The sequence below is a fragment of the Bombus flavifrons genome, chromosome 7 (assembly GCF_040668555.2).
Source record: "Bombus flavifrons isolate JBK064 chromosome 7, iyBomFlav1_principal, whole genome shotgun sequence".
Lineage (NCBI taxonomy): Eukaryota > Metazoa > Arthropoda > Insecta > Hymenoptera > Apidae > Bombus > Bombus flavifrons.
In genome coordinates, this window is record NC_138448.1 from 13,961,174 (window position 1) to 13,983,575 (window position 22,402).

The window sequence follows — 22,402 nt, forward strand, 5'->3', positions numbered from 1 at the left end:
ACTCATTAAAATCGTTGATATTCATTACAATCATTGATACTTTAGTAGAGATATAAGGAAATAATGATGTATCGAGTACTATTTTCTGAATCTGAGAAATAATTTAAATTTCCTAGTTGTCTTTATTGCATCTAGCTAATACTTTTCTGCCATTATGTAGAATTACATTCAAATCAAATGTATTTTATTCATTTCGGGTTTTAGATTAGTACATAATGTTTATTTATATAATAATATAAATTGTTACAATATGATTATATTAAGATATGAATAGAAAAGTTAATATTAATAATATAATAAACAATATAATATAACTTAATTTATTCTGTATATGATGTTCAAGTTGGGGATAAAATGGAATTTTGTTGGAAAATTAACAACACGTAATTACATTAATTATATTGATGATAATATACAGGTTCTTTAATGTTCTTTCAGTGTTTCGTTTAATTTGCATGGCACAAAATTCTAATTATATATTTATATAGTTCATATTTAATTAGTATAACGTTAAAAGAGAATTTGTTATTAATTATTAGTCGTTCAAATCCTTATTTTGTTTGAAATATTAAGTTACACAAATTAATGTTACATCAAAATTAAAAGATGCAATTGATAACTTCTGTATTTTAGCTTTTTCCTTTTAGACACATATCGATTTTGGTATTAAAAGCATAGTGAAGGATAAGTCGATAATATTTTATGAGAAAATACTTATTCGTTACTTACGAAGTTCATAATCAGTCTCATTAATAATATTACTTTTATAATATTTTACAAAGATGTAAATACATAGGCGAGAGACAATCGACCCTCATTATAAGAAACACGAAGCTACTTATGAATCTACCTGTAGTCGGTAAAACTTATCGTCAGTCGATGGTTGCTTGGAAACTTGAACTTTTAAATTTTTAACCTTCACTCGCAATAAAGTGCTATGCAAACGTGCGAACAAAAATGAATATTTTCTGAAAGGAGATTGGAGTTTATAGGCTTTGAAAATGAACAAATTTACCGCTCTTTCAGTGCTTGTAACGAGATGAAGCAATTAATTTTAATTAAATTCCCTTCATACTGTACGTTCAACGAATTAAAGACAAGATAACTAATTATCGTAGAATTCTTCTACGAATTATAGAATTTTGATATACTCGTAAAAGTGACGCTCTAATTACGTTTTGTTGAAAGCTTAATTAAAACCAATTCGAATTGTATGTATTAATCCCGTTTATCCACATATCATCGGAATGTATCGTAATTGAAAAAATAAACTACATGACATCTAAAGATTTATTGTAACGTTGATATTTTCCATTCATTATAAATCTTAAACTTTCACGTTAATATTACAAACACGCGAAAGTTCGAACATTTATTTGATTAAAGTAATTCTATCGAATCTAATTGGTTCATAGTATTCCTATCATCTTTGCAATCCTTTTTAAAAATTCAACTACAATTTAATAATTCCGCGCGTGTGTTACTTTGTTTATTGGATTCACCATATTCATCATTTTCTATTACTTACTATATTAAAGACTATAATTTTTATTAATTTAACGTCGCTCAATCTCAATCACAATTCACATGCTCTACATATCTTACCTTTTATCTACCAAACGCAATATAAATCCTCCACTATTTTTACCATTTTCGTATCGAAAATACTAAAAAAGAATCAATTCGCGAAATCTACGATCGCAGTTGAAAATGTCACGTACGTCTTATAAAACTACCTTCTATTCAAATAAAGCAACGAGGAAAAGACTCGTACAAGCAACCACACGAGGGAAAACAACATGAATAAGCATTGTCCCAGGATGCACGCAATTTTTGCTGCTAGTCAGCCCTTCCTCGAATGACAAGTTATATCGTGTGCTCGTCCGTCAACGATCTATCATCGCTATTTCTCTTCTCCCCCTCGGCTTTTTTTTTGTTACCATTTGCTAGCCGGCTGTCTTTCGCTCCTATTACAGATATATCAGTCCGTATTGATTATGCCAACAGTGTAGTCCGAGCGACGTGTTACTATCGATCGCGGATAGAGACGCGTGGGCGGAACGTGGACGTTCCAGTTTTCTCGACCCGAATTGCCCGTTTCTTTTCTTCGCGCTCATTTCAATTTCTAGCGATTCTCCGGTTGGCCAAACCACGTACCTGCATGATTCGTTTTTCGACGAACACGGATTCGATCTAACACCGAAGTAGAATTTTCGCAATATGCAAATGGCGTTCGCTGAATTTTTATGGCAACCGTGTTTGCTACTTCGTTGTTCTACGTTCGTCGTTCTTTATCGTTTTGTGGTCGTTAGAGTATTTTTGCCGCGGGCAAGGAAGCATTGGTTTGGTAAATAATGCGACAAAGAATTTTTATTATGGTAATCTTATGGTAATTTTTATATAAATCATTTGGAAGTTTTGTGTTTTGAAGAAGAAGAAGAAGAAGAAGAAGAAGAAGAAGTCGGAATAAAAATAAAGAGAGATTGTTTGATATTCTATTGGGCAAAGTTTGAACAACTGAATTGAAAAGTTGGTTTATTGAAATTTTATAGGTAATGCTAGTATTTGTATAATATTATAAGATACTTTTAGAAACTTGTGTTGTTGACTTGTTTTTCACGTATGTTCTTTTTGGTATCTAACGATGACAGATTCGAGAACTTCTAATATTAAGAAAATATTAGTATTTTAATAATATTATATGGAATGAAAATCATAGTGATATAAATCAGTTCATTTATTATAGTTTATAAAACAATGTTCCTCGTTTATTCTTATAAAAATTCGCTATATTACCTCGTATTGCGAAAGAGAATAAAATTATAACTTACTTAATTATGAAACTAAGAGGATGCTATTTTTAAGAGCTCAAATACGTGACTAGAATCTTGACTTATATCACTGAGATTTTTGGCTCGTCATATTATTCTATAAATAATCGTACAGTAGAGAAAATATGAATAACGAAACGAATAAAAAGAATCTAAGTTGATAAAAGCAGTGTGATAGAGTTGGATAATTTATTTAGAGCTTTCCGGAAAAAGGTGTCAAATGACTATAGTGGACGGTGATAAATTTGAATCTTAAATAAAGCTTATGTAGATATCATTGGTAATTACGAAATAACGTGCCTTTGTCGTTTAAAAATTTCGCCATTTTCTTCAGCTATTCACACAGTATAGACGATTAATGTTTTAACACAGCGACTACCTTCCTGCGTGACTTCATTTTCCTCTCTAGATTAATTTACCTGCGTCGTTTTTATAAAAATTATCAAGCCATTCTTTCAACGAGATATTATAAAACACACGGAGACCGTTTCTATGAAATGGGGAGATTTTCCAGTCTTTGCTCTTCTCCACGAAATTCTTAAGTAGAGTCTAATTTGTTCTTTGAATATTATAATACTTGACATTTCTATTTATTTTCGTGATTATATATCGTATATTCTGTTTGTCTTCTACTTATTTTTCTTAGAATTCTTAACCATTCTTAATTAAAATTCTTAATTAGGAATTCCCATTCCTAATGACACCGCCAATACTCAGGACCAATTCAAACAATACTATAAACCGTCTAATGCTACAACAAAGTTAAATACAAAGCCCTTCGAACGGATACGAGCCGAATTTTCATAAAGCTCGAGAATAAAGCCGAAAATACTCTAACCCAAGTCAAAAGATTCATCGTCGTATTATTTCAAAATACCCCGAACTCTCGTTTTTTTCCAGAGAAGAGCAGAGACGTGTCCACGAAGAGCCGGTGAAATACAACACAAACTACACTACGAATCTTCTAACGCTACCTCCAACAGCAAACGTTAACGCAAATCCTACAGACAAACACGAGTCAAACTCGAACAAACTTCCAGGGTAAAACTGAAAATTGTGCTAATCCAAACCAAAAGATCATCCATCATCGAGTTATTCCAACACTCCTGAGGCTTTCTTTTTTTTTTCTTCCCGAGGAAAGCGGAGAAGTGTCCACCAAGGGGCGGTCGATTGCAAACAATTTCGCAACAGCAACGACGCGACAAATTACCGTACGGTCGAGGAGGGAAAAAAAACACGAGGAAATTAGTCCCGTTCGGAGAATATGTACGGTGTTGTCGCGTACGAGCTGCGATGCCCGAGAGGGTAGCTGGAGGGGGTGGTCGTGGCGAAAAAAGGGGCGCAGTCGCGGCGAACGGCCACCCCCGCGGACACGCTTGCTCGCGCGGCGGCTTGGTAGTCTCGGTCAGTCGTTGGCGGCCGAAAGTCGTGCGAAACAGGAAACCGATGGAGGGAAGAGAGGAAGAGACGGAGTGAAGACAGGTGAGAGAAACGAGACGAGGGAAAAAAAAAAGGGAAGAGTCGCGGTAAGGTCGAGTAATTCGTGGATACGACGAGGATACGGCATGATGAAGTTATATTCGTAATAACGGTCAGAGGTTCGTTGAGAATGTCGCTTTATAAAATTGTGATAAAGAGGAAATTGGAGGGACGAAGAAGGAAACGAGGTAGCTAGATTGGTTAGTTGAATTATGCTTGGTAGTAATAATAGTTAGTGGTTGGTTTGGAGAATGTCGCTAAAATTGTGGTAGAGGGAAAACTGGAGGGACGAAGAAGGAAGCCAGGTGTTTAAATTGGTTAGTTGGATTACGCTTGATGGTACTAATAGTTAGAAGTTGGTTAGGGAAATGTTTCTTTGTAAGATTGTGGTAAAGGGGAAATTGGAGGGACGAAGAGGAGAGAGAGATGTTTAGGTTCGTTAGATTATGTTTGCTAGTGTTTAATGGGGGTGACAATTCTGTGGTAGAGTATCTAAAAAGGAAAGAAACGCAGAGGTAGATTGATGAGATAGATGAAGTATTCTGCGGTAAGATGATATTGATGACGAAGTAAGGGTGTAATATAGAGGGAAAGTTTTAGGGTAAGATTTTGTAAATGAAGTAGAAAGTGGGCTGGAATTAAGAATTACAAGAGGAAGAACATAAAGGGGAGAATATTGAAAATGTGATTGAAAGTTTGTGGTAGAAGGTAAAATGGATTATAGTGGAGAGAATAATTCGATCGTAAAACATCGAAAACGATAAAGGATCGCGTTCATTTTTACAAAAAACTAAACGATGAACAAAAGGAATTTATTCTATTGTAAATTAAAGCATGTCGCGAGGAGAAACTCTTTTAAAGAAACAAAGACTAACCGAGTAATTAAATGGACACTAAGACGGTAAACTAAGGAAGGAAATACACCCGTAAAGTAAATTTCGGAGTATGAAACTAAGAAGAAAAATATCAAAAAAAGACAAACATTCCAGTACGAAATTCCTCGCGTCAAATTCGATTAAACGGCGAAACGCTCGCGCATAACTTACAAATGAAAGAAGAATTTCAGCTACGTTAGACAAACATGGAAAAAAAGAATTGACAAAATCTTTAGCAAAATTGTTCCAAAAGGTCACTAAGAAATATTTAAAAACCTGAAATTTATTAAAAAGATTATTCTAAATAACAGTTACGTACGCAAGAATTTAAAAAGAAATTTTGTTGTAACAGAAAAAAATAAAAAAAAAATTTAATACGGAAGAAAAAGAAACAAGGGAAAAAACAAGGTCAAAGAAGACGTGGTCGAATCGAGGGGAGAAACGTAGGTAAAGAGAGAGGATATTAATGGGGGCGAAAAAGAGGGAAGCGCGCAGGAGAAGCTCGATGCCCATCAGTATCGTGGTTTCCGTGGAACTGAACGGAACCGAGCGGAACCGAATGGAACGCTGCATACGCTGAAACGACACCAGGCGACCGGTACCGAAGTTTCACGAGGGGGTCCAGTCGGTTTTTCGTGTTCAGTTCGTGTGCCGCGTTCGGCCCGTGCGTCGTTCTTCATTTCGTTCACGCGATCGTTTTACCTTGGACAGGTACACGTTGAACACGTCGCTTCCTCGCCGAAAAATTATATTTCGTTAGAATCGTATAGTTATTTTTTTATATGCAATGAAAATTGAGTATCGTTTACGGAATACACGCGACGAAAAATTGCATAGAAATTGGATATATTGAATTTTGTGGAAACAGCTCGAGCCTTTTTTCATTTTTTGGATTTTTGGTTTATGATATCGGTAATGATATTTATTGTATTTGGTGTTTATTTGGGTTTACTTTAGTTCATTTTTTTTTGTTTTTTTGTGGTGTTAATATCGATGATTGAAAAATTTATTATTTTGTGAAGTACTTCTCTTTGTGTCGAAAGCCAAGAAATTTTTATGAGAAGGTTTGATCTGAAAACTGTTTTCAGGTGCAATCAAGTTAATACTGAAATAGATTTTAATGTAAAGTGATATTTTATTTTTGGCTGACTGATCGTTTAAATTTTGATATTGCGCGTATTATTTCGAACTTTTCGTTTCATGATTTTTTTCTTTCTTTTTATTACTTTGTTCATGTTTTTCAATTTAATTTTATTTCTGATATACTAATTGTATCCAAAGTAACAAATTTCTAATACTTTATTAATTGAAATATCGTTATGTAGATGATTTCATGGAATTTGCGAATTGATGGAATCGCACATGAAAAGAACGATGGAGATAGAGGGGTGGTTAAGAATGCATGGAATGCATAACACGTGGTTCGAAGACATTTGAAATTGTTCCTTCAAGCAAAAAGCAAACATAATTTATTTTTCTCGTATTCTACTAGTATTATAAACAAATTTTAAAGTAATTCTAAAAATTTCTGGGAAATAAAATTATATTAATTCTATATTAAACATTTTTATCCTGCTTCAGTATTCTATCGTTTTTTTTTATAAACTTAATTGGTATTTTTGAATCGTTTTTAATACACATAAAAAGAATCATCAATATATCCGTTTCATCTTTGAAATAAATCACATTAAAACTACTATACATCCGGTGAATTTATTTAATAGCAGATAATATGAAAAATTTCAAGTTAATTAACGAAGTATGAAACCACCTTCCCTATTTTTAATTAATCGATCTGAATCAATAATCTAAAACTTCACGTAAACAAATCGCTGCAATATATTCTACTTTGGAGATATCTCGTTTTACGCTTCTTAGAAAACTTCTTTTACGTCTGTCTATTAAGCGCGATAAGTTTTCCAAGTTGGCAAGGCGAGACGATGCATTTTCTTCGCTCATTGTGTTTTTCGTCGATTCACGGCTATAATCCTCGCAACGCTTGCACGCCATCGATATCGCAACGTGAACCATTTCGTTTCGGTTTATCGCGGTTGGGAATCGTGACGAAATCATTTCGACGAGTCAACGAGAAAAAAAGAAAGGGACAGGGAAGAAAAGAAAATGCAGGGTGGAGTAAAGAAAGGAAAAAGAGTGGCGCGACGGTTCGATTCGATGTCGAACAGGAAACGAAAGAGTTTTACAGCTGCGGCCGGAAAACTTCTGGTGACTCTATCACGGAATCGTTATTGTCGTTCGTCATGCACTATAAACGACCTCGCCATTGCGGCCAGCTTTTTGCGCAGCCGTGATAATTGCGTCGATTGTGGCTCGATCATGATACAAACCTCACCCGCCGCTTGTTCGCCGGCTATTCTCTATTCGATCCGACCGAAATTAGTTTTGCGTAATTCTAACTCGATTCCACTAATTTATATAGCGGTGGAGTAATTATTAGAATTTTACTTTACGGAAAGTAAATGGTTTTCGCGAGAATATCGTTGAATTTCAGATTTTCATTGTATTAATATCGATAAAATTTTATTTTATTATTTTGTATAATTTTATCTAAATGTCGATGTTGTTGAATCGAATATTGGATTGTTATTTGGCTTTGCATAATTTCAGTACGATTCTATCGATTTGTAGCAGTACGTTATTTGGTAAAATTTTATTTGATAGAAAATTAATGATTTGTATATTGTAATACAGAATTATTAGATGATTTTGTATAATTCAACTTCGATTTTATTAATCTATAGCGATAGGGTAATTGGTAAGATTCTGTTTTATGATTAATTCATGATTTTCATGAGTATAACGTGGAAGTTCCATCTGCGTTGATTTAACATCGGATTATTATTTAGTTTTGCATAATTTGAATTTGATTCTATCGATTTATTGCAGTAGTGGTAATTGGAAAATTTTTTTTTAGGGTATGAATGGCTTTCAAGAGAATATCATTGAAATGCGATCTGAATCGATTTAATATTGGATCGATATTTAATTCTGTATAATTTGAATTTGATCCTAGTGTCCACTTATTGTAATATGGTAATTGATACAATTTTATTTTATAGGGAATTTCCATGAGAATATCTTTGCATTTAGAATTTCATATACCATCTAATGTTACATTATTATTTAGCTTTGCTGACTTATGTTTGCAAATAAAAATATATGTCTTTGACTAATTGATATCTTTGAATCGTAGCAGCAGATTGAACATAACGAGTCAGTTTAATTGTGACATAACTTTATCTTTTTATGTTCCAAATTTAAAACAAATATTTTTATTTCATTTAATTTTTCTTTCCAACGTAAAATTCAATATACATATTAAGTTACATATTATGTAACCTGATTCTAATACGGATGAATTGCTATCGTCATCAATGAACAAATAATACCACTTGAGTGTTAAGCTTATAGTAATTTAATACGTTCAAATGGCTATACTGACTTTACGCGGCTGTTGTTTGCATTTTTTACAGATTACCTTAATACAGCCCTAACAGGTCTTACGTTTCAGTTAGTATTTACTTAGAAATAATTATTAAATGTATGTAATTTTAACGCGATCCTTGTGTGTTCGAAATGGAGTAAATTTATCACGGAGTATGATCATGATAAGATCGCCAAAGTTCTAATTTTTTACTTCCTTTGCTTGTTTTCATAATTGTGTTTCGATATGGATGCTAGTTGTATTCAGAATGAAACGCTTATTAAATTCATTTTTATATATATTTTCTTATCGAAATGTTCATTTAATTAGTTACGACTTTATAATCACCAAGAAGCCTTGGTTAATTGTTAAAAGAAATTATACCGCATTGAAAGATTTCTCAGAAGAATTCTCCTTGACCGAATCAATGGAAAATTAATCAAATTATCCTAATTAATTCGAATTTCAGTTCACAAATTATAAAATTAGTTACAAACAAAATTATCTGATAAAACAAATTCCTTCCATATTTTCTATGTTAGAAATTTTTTTAATAATCACATAAATCAATCGTTCTTTCCATAATTACTCATATCAAATATCTTTTCGCAAATTTCACATGTGGAACAAACACGATAATAATTTTGATAGGAAGAGGGAATATTATTTTTAACTCATTCCGCGCTAAATACGCGTTGCATTGATCTTTAAATATTTTTCACGACGAAATAGAGTTATACTTATTTTTCGACCAGCGATTCAACGTATGCGTAATACGATTTGACTCACTGTTTGGCGTACAACTGAAGATTACCATTTCTGCCAATTCGATAAAGATCGGTCTCGCGAAATCCTAACAGAATCAGCTCATTGGACTTTCAATTCGCAATCGATTTGATCCTCGGCTAGTAAATCATTCACCGACCGTTGCTGCAGGTCAACGCGTTTCGCAAATCCCTTGTGAAATCTCGTCGCCCACGTAGCAAAAAAATGCTTTCTATCGAATTCGTTTCGTAAAATCTCGACACTGTTGCCGTCGCGGTTCGAAACGATCTACTTTCGTTTACCTGCTCGAATTTTGATGGATCAGCGTTAGCGGTGTGAAATTGGATGGTTTTTTCGTTTCTTCCATTGGAATTTTTTTTACGAACGAAGGAATGATGGTTATATAAGTTTGTGTATTGGAAATTCTATTTTGGTTGAAGATTTTTTATAGAAAATTTGTTGAATATTTTTGAAACTTCTATCTTGTGTAAATCATAACAAATTCGTGATTCGTACGGGTATTGTCTTCAAGTATATTTGTATTATCTTCTATAGAATTATTGCCAAATTATTATAGAAAGTATATACCACGAAGGATTTTTACAATTTAATACGATTTATCATGTCGATCTTGCAGCACAAAAGAAATGAAAAATATCATATTTTGATTCATCTTCATTTTGTAAAATTATATCACCGCTTTAGAATTGTACAAAATGGGCGTGTATCTTATATTATATTAATCTGTATAGGATCTCCAGTATTTCAACGTAATTCATTTTTTCAATTTTATGGAACGAAAGACTATAATCATACGTTTCTTCTTATTTCTACTTCGTAGAATAACTACTAAATTATTAGAAAAAATGAAACAATCCTACGATGTTGATACACACAGAATCTAACAATTCAACGTAATTTATCATTCTGACACCATACTAAAGAGTATTATCATCCATCTCTACCCGACAGAATTACTTTGTAATTACTTCGCAAGATACAGTAATCAGTCTACGCTAATATCCAGAGTATTTCTCTAATAAGACAATAGAAAAAATATTTTCACAATTTTTAACTACCTTAATCCGACTGCAGAAAGATTGATATCGAGGAAAGTGAGCGCAGAGCTAACGACGTAAATTAATGTACTTTTTGTCTCATTATAAATTACTTAACGGTTCTAATACGATAACGACGTAGGAACGGTTCTGTTCAAGATCGAACGATTTACTCGAGAAACGGTTCACGACATCGACAAGCACGTGCTACGAGCGTAAAATAAGAAGAAAGAGAAAGGGAAATATGTTGCACAAGCATGGACGGAGGAAAAGCGGAGGAGGAAACGAAGATCAAGGACAGCGGAAAGGTTCTGGCGGGTCTTGGCACTGGAAGAATTCACAGATGTGCAGTGTATAATCGTGGATCTTGCAATGCCATCACTTGCTGGATACCGATTCACCGTGGACGATCGATCATACTGATAGTAATTTCTAATTATTTTCGAAATCGTTCGCATCTTTGGCAAATATTTCTTCTTTTTTAGAGAAAGGACAACTTAACTCGTTAAACGGAAAAGACGAATTATATTGTTATTTGGATTATTTGGTTTCGATACGATCAGTTCTCTACTTAACTTTGCTACTTTGTATTGATAATTTTCGATAGTCAAATTCTTCTTGTTTGCTAAGATGAAAGCAAGATCGAAATACAAATGTTCGAAGATTGCAGCAGGGTTAACTTCACGTTGTCAGGATCCAACCGTTTACATCATATTGCGAGAACCGAGATCAACTAAATAGAGATTCATTCGTCTTTATTAACTTTTAATTTCGTGGATATAGAAATCCGTAAAATGATCTATAACGAGGAGCCCCAATTAACGGATTTTGATGGTGAACGACTGTTGAATTCTTCGATTTTTTAGTATATTAATGTCTTAGATATATTCTTAAATATTCTTAGTGTAGTAGCGTAAAGTTAATGGTTCCTTTTAATAAGATTGTCTATCAATTCTGAATAGCATTACAAATGTATAATAATTTATAACATCCTTTATTTTCATTTTCAAACTTTTACAAAGCTCTACCATCTCGATTCAATCAAATTCCAAATCCATTAGCAAACACTAAAGAAGACGAGCAAAAGGTGACGAAAATCCTTTTGCAACGAAGCATTTTAAAATATCGAACATGCAGCTCTATTATACTGACTCCTAATGATCTTAACAATCGTGTCAATCACGAGAGTAAAGATCTTGCGACACGAAAAGACAGGTAGCTAGGTGGCCACTTGATCGAATATCGATTCTAGGAGGAATATCGAAGAGGATGGTTGCCTGGAGAATCGTTCGAGCGTGTTGTTCATTTTAATCGGTGAAAGTAGATGCATTGGAGAAGATTCACTTCGCTCGATGCATCTACGGTTGCACCGTCGAGCGTGTCGTTTCTGTTGTCGATCGAAGATTAACTACATCTTCGTAGTGTTGCGAATGCGACGCACGAAACCATCTCAACGACGATTTGCTCCGTTTACTTTTGAACAAAAACCGTTTTGCATTTACATTCGTAGATCGAGTAACGTATTTTGTATCTTTGGTCAAAGGGAGAGACGCGTTTAAGAAGGAACAATGGGAACAAAAATATACAATTGAGATAATAGAAGTTAAAAATGAAAATGATAAAGAATGGCTGGAGAGAATAAAAAGTAAAACATTAAAAACTAGAAATTAAGCTAAAGAGCAAAGGCGATTAATTAACATTTTTGGATTGAGAATTTCATAATAATCTTAACAATATGGTTTTTTTAATCGTATAGAGATATATTTCTCTGACGGTGAATTAAATGGCACAACTTTTCTTCGTTGTTGCAGAAAATTATTTTATTTTTTTATTTATTATCGATTTCCACAGTAGAAAAATGTCAATATTTACATGAAACGGAAATAGAAAATTGTTAGGCGATAATCGTACTTAGTCTGTGGCCAAATTAGTACTAATACTAAAGCAAGTTTTATCAGTGTTTTCTTTAAATGTCGATAAGCAGCAAAACGATTAATGTTACGTAGGATCAGTTTAAAAGAGATATCGGTTAAATTGATAAAAATATCATATATGGAAGCGTTAATGAAGGAAGGAAGTTTACGATCCTTTCACAACGTCAATGATCGATAAATTACTTTGCTCTTCTCATAAACTTTCTCAAACGCAAGAGCTATTTAGAAATGAAATTAACTCGTTTGAAGCACTGAATTGATAAAAGAATTCAGAAAAATATATTGCGAGGAAAATAATGATATTTATCATTAACGCGTTATTGGATTAGATTTATAGAATTATTGGAAATAGTTACGAGATTTAATGTCGCTATCGTTCAGTGCTGCAATTTACATTTTTATACATTAATCGTAATTTCTTTTTTCTTTATATATAAGAAGAATCGTTTGTCTAAAATGCTTTTAGTATAACAAGCAAATTTAGAAAAACCTTTCAAGAAATAATAGTCTCGATTACTTTTACAAAATTGTAATTTATATATTAATCAATTTTGTTTAAAAGCAATTTTTAATGTAGATTTATTTAAAAAGAACTAAGTACCTGCAACTTCTGAATTGCAAATTATTAAGTTGGAATCTGTACATAAACAACTCACTACCGTTATTTAGATGTGTAATAAATACGAATGAAAGTAAAATTATGGAAAATTATATTTTGTAGGAGTGGATGACCAATGGATAAAATAATCTCAAAATTTTCAGGTACGATGCAAAGATACGTATGCATGCAATATGGAATATTAGTAATACAATGAAACATATAAAATGTAAATGAAATAAAATAAAATAAATAAAGAGATTACAATATATTTGATTAATGTCTTCTACCTTTCCTCCTTCTTTTATTTTTTAAAATATTATAAGGTAGACGTGAAGGAAGAATTCGAGAAAAAGAAATAAATACCATAGTACATCATAGTTATATTCAGAAGCGTTGTAACTTTGGAGATAATATATTCTAAAGGAAGACAGGCAAGACTGTAACGAACATTTTATATTTCTTGTAAAAGATAGAGATCCAGTTTTTCTTAGAATCTAATGTTACGAAGCTTAACGTTTTTCCTTCTAAATATCTATGATATAATAATAACAGTGGAATATACCATAACTAAAGGAACATCTTCCAATTATTTTACAAATTAATTAAAAATTTCATCTAATTACTATAACGATTATTAGTCATGCAAATCGTATTACATTGATCGAACAGGAATAGTATTACATTAATCGACTAAGGGTTTGCCTTGTTCATTATCATTATATAAACTGTAGCGATGACTCACATTCGATGAATTAATCACATAATTACTCTCTCTGCTTCTAAACAAGTCCATGAACAAGATTTATAAATATTTTCTTAGGGATAGTAATGCATACTATAATCAAACACATTAATCCGAATATACGTACTATCTTTCCAAAAGTATGATTATTCTTACACAAATAACGAATAATTTGAATAACACGGGAATAATTATACAAAAGTTTAACCAATACGTTGGATTTGGATGGAAATGACATGGTCCTAGAAAGCATTATACGAAAAAATAAAAATAGAAATTCTGATAGTGTCTCGGTTAAAATGAAGAAACATTAAATCAACGTCAAAATATTGAAATAATATATTTGTGAAAGGAGAAAGTATGAAATTTACGTTTACAATGCTAAAGAATGTGATAGAAACTGAAATGATAAGTTTGTTACTTCATTACAATTGTAAAGATCGGACTGGTAAGTGGATGAGTTTGAAAAATTTATCATTAAGGTAATAACTTTTTCATCAAATTAGTTATGTAACATTTGCTTTTTCGCTTTCTCGAGTCGCGTTGCGTAAAGAATAATAATTGTAAAAGCGATTCGTCCAGCTAATGCAGCGAAAAGGAAACGGTCCGCACACATTGGAACGTGCTGTGTTGAAGTTATTATACTGGCGTCTACATTTTCTCAGAGACGCGCACCTGCCTCAGATAAGGAGCTTCTATCGCGACAGGTTGCAAATGCGGGGGCTACCGGCTATCCGGTGAAATTAACGTTACTTTTTTGTTCCTCGGCTTTGTTACTCTGAGTTAAATGTCATGCTACTCTCTGTTAAGTGTTGCGAGGATAAAGAGGCGGCAGCTGCGACTTTTTCGTGATCTTAACACGTTACCGAGGGATTTCCCTTTCCTCCTTCCTTTTGAACACAGAGTTAATTATAATATAATTAACTAAGCACAAGGAAGTACAATTTCCTTGATATATTTTAATACAAATAATGATTAGATTGTTAAAATAATTTGCAGATAATGATATTTAAGTAGAGAGAGTCTGTTAAGCGAAACAAGGTGAAATTTAGTTTTTTAATGGTGAAAAGCACGACAGAAAGTGAAACGATGATTTTGTTAGTTATTACAATTGCGTAGATCGCACTGATAAATGGATTGAAACAGATTTGGCGAATTTATAGTCGAGGAAATCATTTTTCATTAGTATAGTTAGGTAATATTTGTATTCTTTTTACTGCAATTCTTGCATGTGAAAGTGACAGATTTTTTAAATTCCTAGCTTGGAAATGTTTACTACCGGTTGCATAATTCCTAATTACAAGTTACATCACTTTGCAATTTAATAATCGATACTTGTGTAAATACGGAATGTTGTTAACTTGAGAATTTAAAGATTCTTTTTAAGCATACATCGATGAAGCATCTTTAGTCGACTTTATCGCGCGTTATAAAATTTTGTGCGATTGATTTTCACTACGACTTCCGTGAATATAAAAGAATCGATTTCTAAAATGTAATTTCAACTCGTTAATAAATGCAGTATCAATTTTGCAAAAGTTACTAATATAGTAATACACAATATATAATATTACCTTCTCAAAGGTATGTTCCCTCCGTACAGCTAAACATTACGTCTTAATTACACCTTAGAACTCTAACCACTTTCGTAATTCGCCTTCGTATCAGACAGCTTTATTTACGAAGCTTTAACCAACGAATTTGCATACGCACCCTCAACATGATTGGAAAGTCGGACACCGTAAAAATGTCTTTGTCCTGTTTTTATCACTTCGTACTACCACCGTAGTTATCAAGTACAGAGAAATGTAACAACCTACAAAATACTAACAAAGATCGTTAGAAACATTAGCGTGAACTACGACTCAATCTTGCTTACGTTCGAATAAATGTGAACCGGTTGTCCTACTCGAAATATCGCTCGAACGTTTAAGTAAAACCGAGATTTTTCCAACCATTGGTTGCCTTCAAAGTAACAGCGATATTATAACTTAACAAATTGTTACGTCAACTTTCATGCTTGCATGTATCATCCATGCCCTCATCGTCGTTCTAAGTATCCGCCACTGGAAACTTCGTACCTATTTACTTCCAGTCGTTCACCTAAACCCAGATTACTTCCAGTCAACGTCCTCGAGTTAAATAATTCGACTCGTATAAACATAAACTCAAGCCGTTTGAATTCAAGTAATTCGACTAATCTGAACGAAGATTTAGAGGCGAATTGCTGGGACCGCGGGGAATGCCGGTACAGGCCACGATACCGGCGTGGCACGGCAGCATCGACGATGAAATCGGAAGTCGGTGCCGTGCCGGGCTATTTATCGACCCCGTTGCCATGCCAGCCCCGCGTGTACACAAGACCACCACCCGCCGCTATTATAGATCACGCCGGTGTTCGGGCAGACCGTGCGCCTATCGTTGCACGCCACCACCTGCGTTTCTCGGTGCGTCGGCTCGGCTACGTGCGTGCATTCACGAAATTACGCGGCCAGCGTATGCACGGCCGTGATCTATCGATCGATCCCCGAAGAAATATACTCCGTCGCGATGCGCCACCACCGGTCACGCTACCTCTCTCTACGCTTTACCCTTCCCAAGAGATGCGATTTTTCTTTCCCCTCTTCTTCACGGTGCCGCTTCCGCAACGTACCCGTCACCTACCGACGTTTACGATTCGACTTCTGTCTTCTGGTTGGTTGTTTGGTTTTTAGGAAAGTCGGTGTAAGGGGGAATTGTTCACGTTTCTATTTCTTTTAGTACGAGTACTTGGACACGCGTCTCGCCAGAAAGAGGAATGTAATGATACGTTGCGTGTAGCTCGTGTTTTGAATTTGAAATCTATTCCCGAGTCACCGGTTATCTTTTACGGAAGAAATAAAAGTCGGAAGGCTAACTATTAAGTCTCAGGACATATAATTAATTCTGGCATTGCTTTTGAATTTATCATAGCAACGGTCCAATTCTTGTATTAATTTATTATAATCGTTTTCTGTTTTTGTAGAAGAACAAGTTTAAAATTCAAGTTTTCCTCATCTCCTTGATCATTTAAGAAATATTGATAGGAAGATTAAATAAGTGGAATTAGAACTAGTTGAAGAAATAGAAGTTGTTAAAAGAGGTTTTTCGTTGACAAATTTTCTGAAGAATAATTTATGACCATTTTCTTGGCTGTCTATCAATTATTAGACTACCAAGATCGAAGCTCCAGGAACAAGATGTTTAAGTTGAATATATATACACAAACTGATTAAATAAGATTACTAGAATTACTGAAATGTACGCAAAAAATTTAATTCTTTTAAATGTACTGTTCTGATTGTCCAATTGTAAGAATCTTGTAGTAAGAGCTTAGATATGCGTTTGACAAAGAGGAAGCGTAATAATTTGCTATACCACATTCAACTCATTTATCATTCAACTATTTTCAATTCAAGATCCATTTTCGACCCATCTCCTCTCTTTATACGAGAAATAAATATCAGAAGACCACTTTTAAATCTCGGAACCACCCTTAGACCACAAGAACAGATAACGTTCATCCATAAAAACACGACAAAAGAAGAAAAGGCATTGTTGATCGCGACGCGCATACCTGCTTCCGTGTGTTGCCGTCATCTATCATCTCGTATGGATGTTGATACGAATCTGTGCTGTAAAGAGGGGCGAATTAAGATCGAATTTAACCGCGTGGCTTATCTAGTATCTTAAAGAATTAGTATTTAAACCTGCTAATTATTCCAGACCGTTGGTTATTATTATCCAAGTGATTTTCACAATCTAGAATCAACAAAGACACTATCCACGGTTCCCTCTGTTTTCTAATATAAAAGTCCTTAACCGTGTAATTATCATCGATACGATCGTGCAATAAAATAAAGCTACGAACCGATCGTTTTAGATTCGATCCTTTCACGGACACCAATTTTGCGTAACTCATGAATATTAAAATGCACAGATAACACGCTACCAACGATTTCTTTTATTAGCCTCGCGTCTATCTTATTGTATCGACTAGTACGCGTTTACTCGAAAAAACAGGAACATCTGAAGCTTTCGTACTTTGTTCTGTGTAATTTTGTGTATTTTGCCACATAGGGATATAACCAGCGTTGACGTAAGAGAAGTTGACATCGAGCAAATGATGGACACAATTAAGTGTCGCGTCGTTTGGACACAAAACGGCGTTGAATCTTTTCATGAAATTGCCAGAGATTGCTTGGTCGGATTTTAATGGCGCGTCGTTACACCGAGAATAATGTCTTTTCGATTTTCTGACCATAAAATCGTCGCGAATAGTAACGTATTCGAGTAAGATTGTAATATGTCAAGTACGATTTCAGTAGGAAATGAAAGAAAGTTGGAAGATAGCGTAGTATCGGAAAAATTAAGATATAAATTTTTCCCCATTACTTACAATTTATTAATAGCAAATTAAATATACAAATATTAATAGGACAGAAAACGACGTTTGTTTAATTGAAACTAAATGCGATACTCGTCACAAAGAATCTCTCTCTCTCTCTCTCTTACCAGCAACTATAACAACTCTACAACACTGACAACTCGATCAACTCTCACGACTCTTCTCTTCGATGACTCGATTACCCTTCGCAACACACCGAAACCGTCCTTTTCTTCTAACGCTGTTTATCGTTTTTCTCGTACCTCTGCAAGAACTAGGTGACTTTAGTCACATAGGCGCTCTTAAATGTAAACGAACCACATAAGGACGACATACACGGTTTTTTCTATTTTCGACCGATCTAAAATTAAACTCCTTTATGATATTACAATAGAATATACAATTTCGCTAAAAAGCTTTAGACAGTTATTGTACAAATAGGTATATCTTGTATCAAAAAATCGTGCCACTTTCACATTTATTACGCACAATGTCCATAATTTTATGGCGTATTCTAGTTTTTTCGATAGTAGACAAATTTAATGGGACGAGAATATTTTTCATTTTTCGACACGTTTAAAATTTCACTTTAAATCTCACAATTTCACGGACTGTTATTAATCAAGTTGATAAAAGATCGACGCACCACTAAATAATAATCCAATCTATGTACCTTTAATTCGTATTCAGGTATGTGAAATGACGTCAGTAAGTATAGACATCTTTTAATACTGGCGCCATGGTGATTTCCATTTGCTTCCTGCAGTACGTCTTATACGATAACAGAGCGTTAATATGCTTTTGTCATCTTTAAATCTTATTTTGCGGCATGTATTTATTGCTCTTATATTATTAAACATTCTGTGACTTGTACAATCTCGAAACAATTATGCAATTATCTCCTACAATTTGGAACAGAAAAACTAATTACAAACCTTTGTGAGTCTCATATTATTGAAACAACTTGTAGATCTAAGTATAAGTATTCGTAATATTTTAAAAAATAAAATTCCCATAAAAATAATAATCTCATAACGACAAATGTATTCTTAACATTCGCCTATAAGTGCCATTCAATTTTTCTCCATCCTCATTTCTATAGAAAATTCCATCAAAATTTTCCGATTCCCTTGTCATGAAACCCAACACGCTCTAAATAAATCGACAGTTACTAAATAATTTCCTTGTCGTAACAGGAACGTGATGACCATGGGTCTATCGCGGTAACCCAGGAAACTATTCAGCTGCAGCGGCGTTCCATGAAAAAATCAAAATGAGAGCGAATTCTAAACGAGTCGCAATGCAGCTTCGGCGTTACGCGATCTGGATCGTCCCGTACCCGGAAATAGGAAGTGACGTGGCCTCTTATATTCGCGATCTATCGGCGTTCACTTTTAATTCCAAGTCGTATTCGCCGGTGAGTGAACGCGACGAGCGAGGCAAGGGGACCAGGGAACACTGGCTTTATTGAAAGATCCAACGGGATCGTCGGTCGCCCATTGTGGAATTGCCTTTCATGCGGCTCTTCTGCGCACAATGAACGAGGAACGCGAACGAATCGGTTTCGCTTTGCGAAGAGGAGAAGAGAAAAAGGGATTAAAGAACCTGAGAAAGCATAGCTGACGTTTATGAGACGCTGGATAAACTTGAGTCGACTGTATGGTGCTTTGTGATTTTTAATCTTAATTTGTCGGTTTGCTTTCGCCGATGTTCCTTTGTTTAAATTTCCTGAGTATTGAGAAATATCGAGAAAAGTAAACGTAGTTCGTATTTTTACATAATTTCGAGATATTTGAATATTCACTCGGACTTAGAGTTTTGGATTTTAGCTTTGCTTTTAGTATTGAGGATATTTGATATTGTGATAGCAGTCGTTGATCGCTCTTGCTACAATGCGTCTTTTTTTTAAAAAAGTGACTCAAAACACGTTGTTTTTTACAAATGGAAAAGCGTATGAGTACATAAGTCACATGGATAAATACATCATAATACGATAGATACGTATAAGATACGTCGTATCTATCATAGAGAGTTAAGATACTTTTTATTTCATATTGATTTAATCGAATTCTATATAAAATGTCGAGATATAAATTGCTTTAATCGTACAACAAAAAAGTAATTTTATTTATTTAGTCAATTAATCCGTATTAACGAGCCATTGATGTGCAAACTTCTTAGTTTCTCAAATCTTCGGAGAACTTAAAATTCGTACTTATTTCATGAAAACAGGGATCATTCACATTAAAAATTGCACAATAACCAATGATTCTTTTCTTCATATTTTTCGCAATATTCTTTTCCATACAAATATCGCAATTATCAAATTTTCACCTCAAATTAACGAAAATATTTGCTCCACAAAGTAGAACACTCATCAACCAACAAATCGACTTACCTTTCTCTTTCTTTTCTTCTAACGACTTAAATTTATACCTCAAACTTGTCAAAGCTGTCTAATGTCGTTCGACTGGTGGGCCAAGTTACGAGCTTCCACAACGTTCCTCGTCCTCGAATCGATCGTTTTGTTCAGGCAGCGATATTTTTAACTGTTTCGTGTCCCGCGTGACTGTCCTTAACCTCCTCCCACGTGGACAGACTCGCGACAAGGTTGCTCTATTTGTTAGTTTACGATTTTTTTGATAAACACCGATGAATTACGGCTGCTCGTTTCTTCGCCTTCTAATTTATTGCATTTCGTTCGAGATCTGATAGCGCGGAAGGGTTCCGAGAACCCTTATCTGTCCAGCGAGTCACGGGTCAATCGATGGAAAACTTGCGCTGTCAAGTTACTGCAATCATCAGGCAAAATACACGAATTTTTCTTTTTTTTTTCTCTATGTTTATCAATTCTTTTAATGGAAATTTTGACAAAAATTTCAATGCAGGTATCACCGAACCATCCGTGTAACAATAGATATTTTTCATTTGAGATTTCGTTTGAGAATCGTGCTTTTTGTTGGGTATTTTTAGCATAGTTTCTTCGCCTAATTTATTACACTTCTTTGATATTGAGATCCGATAGCTTCAGGGGTTTCAAGAGCTCTTATCTGTCGCCTGAATCGCGGATCAATCGATAAGGAATTCGCAGAAGCAAGTTGCTGCAACTAGCAAAGAATATTTAATATGCAACTACCAAATATGTACTCTTGCCCTTTTCTTCGTTTTCTATATTTAAAGTATCCTCTACTTGTTGGATGTTCTAATAGAAATTTTAATAAAGACTTGAAAGAATCACGACAAACATTTTTCATTTCGAGATTTCCATATTATTCGAGAGTTGTAGTTTTCTTGTGGATTTTTGGTATAATCATCGGTCTTAGTATATTATATTGCGGTATTAATATACGTCGTATTAGGTGGTATAGCATAATCGTGCGAGCAAACACGCGATGCACGAACGTCATTTCCCGCATAAATTTTTCGTGCCCAGATGAGATGCGAGATAGAGGCGTGGGTTGCTTAGGTAAACTAGGGTCGGCACTATTTGTCGAGTTTTCTTTTTCTACGCGAATACTTGAGAGTATTCGATGTTGCGTTATTTGTAATATATTGTCTGCGTGTTTGGAGATATAAATTTTCTTCTTAATTACATAAATATATCATATATTATTTAATATCTGATAATACATACACAATTTAATTTTCCTTATTTTCAGGTTAAAAGAGCAACTATTTAAGTTTGAACGATTTGGTTCGTATTTCCCGTAGACAATTAAGAAGATAGCTAAATACACCGTAATATGAATCTCCACTCGCATCAACTGCTACACAATTTCCATTACCTCCTTCAAATTCTTATTATTACGTTCATCAGTCACGTACGTACAAATTAATCGTTACGTGGTCAAAGGTAACTAGAAGAATAATTATTATCTTTCAGTAAACAGCTAATAAGAAGTAATTTCAATTAAAGATCCCAAATTGTTTGATTTTCCTATTTAAAATCACATAAATATTCTCTAAACGCAGTAAAGTATTTTATAACAACTTTAATAAATATTGTTTAAAAAAATAAAGCAACTATCTTCACGGAAAAAAGCCCATAATGTAAATTTCTGTTCCATAAAGAAATTATCAACAAAGGAGTACGTTTTAACATCCTATCTCGAATAGTTTTAAGCATATTGCTTCACGGTACGTCGACTAGTTTACAATGCCTCGCTAAATAGCCATGTGCAAATTTTTCCAGAGAACATACTGTGCAAGAGAACTAGAATCAAACTAGAAACATAACGCAGGGGACCGCTTGTACAAAGGCAGGTGGGTC

The 22,402-nt window shown here is 34.1% G+C and overlaps 1 protein-coding gene and 1 long non-coding RNA gene across 3 annotated transcripts in view; both read left to right on the plus strand.

Moving 5' to 3' along the window:
• Nucleotides 1-22,402, plus strand: part of LOC138181967 (uncharacterized) — a 99,574-nt gene that overhangs the window by 11,085 nt on the left and 66,087 nt on the right. The window lies entirely within an intron of this gene.
• Nucleotides 1,997-5,321, plus strand: LOC138181744 (uncharacterized). 2 transcript variants are annotated; one of them, XR_011173590.1, is made up of 3 exons: nucleotides 1,997-2,347; nucleotides 2,417-2,552; nucleotides 3,732-5,321. It is a non-coding gene; the product is annotated as an uncharacterized LOC138181744 (long non-coding RNA). The 2 variants fall into 2 exon arrangements; XR_011173591.1 differs by having other exon boundaries at nucleotides 2,432-2,552.